The sequence below is a fragment of the Seriola aureovittata genome, chromosome 21 (genome assembly GCF_021018895.1).
Source record: "Seriola aureovittata isolate HTS-2021-v1 ecotype China chromosome 21, ASM2101889v1, whole genome shotgun sequence".
NCBI lineage: Eukaryota > Metazoa > Chordata > Actinopteri > Carangiformes > Carangidae > Seriola > Seriola aureovittata.
In genome coordinates this window covers 8,607,305-8,607,988 of record NC_079384.1, presented here as the reverse complement: position 1 = coordinate 8,607,988, position 684 = coordinate 8,607,305, and positions in this window count along the sequence as shown.

The following is a 684-nucleotide window of genomic DNA, read 5'->3' as shown; positions in this document are numbered from 1 at the left end:
GATAAAACTGGTTGTCATACAGAACCCATCCATTTTAAGTGAGGGATGTTTGGGATGGGAGATTATTATTTAATCCCTGCCAAGAAATGAATAGAAATACATTTACATTTCTACACATACGATCTTAGCTATTGCATAATAAGCTATACAACTTGTGTTTTAACATATTTAAGCCTATCCATGATCTACCAGATCTTTCCAGCTATTTTACAAATGAAAATTTGAATTTACTAACATTTCTCCTACAAATTTACCTATATGCTTGAAAATTGCATGTTGCAAATTGCACACCAAGAAATTTCTGAGATCCAACGCCATTTATGATTTACCATAGATGACCATTTATTAATAGGGTTTAGCTGTCCAATTGTCAAGTGAATTTATGATGTACGTGCAATGAATGTACACTGTTGCTCATAAAGTTGGAATAAAATATTTTTTACCTCTTTCCATGAAATGATTGTGACAATGTGATTTATTTCATTTCACCTGGGTAATTGGGACACATAATGTAATCATTGCACCTGGTCAAAAGTGATTACTGATGCATTTAAATAGGAATAAACAGAGGATTGTGTCTGAAAACAAAATTATTCCAACTTTATGGGCAACAGTGTACAATAAAAACAAACATTTTCCCTCTCTGCCTTTTCCCTGTGCCTGTTGCAGTCACCAGGCTGTGAT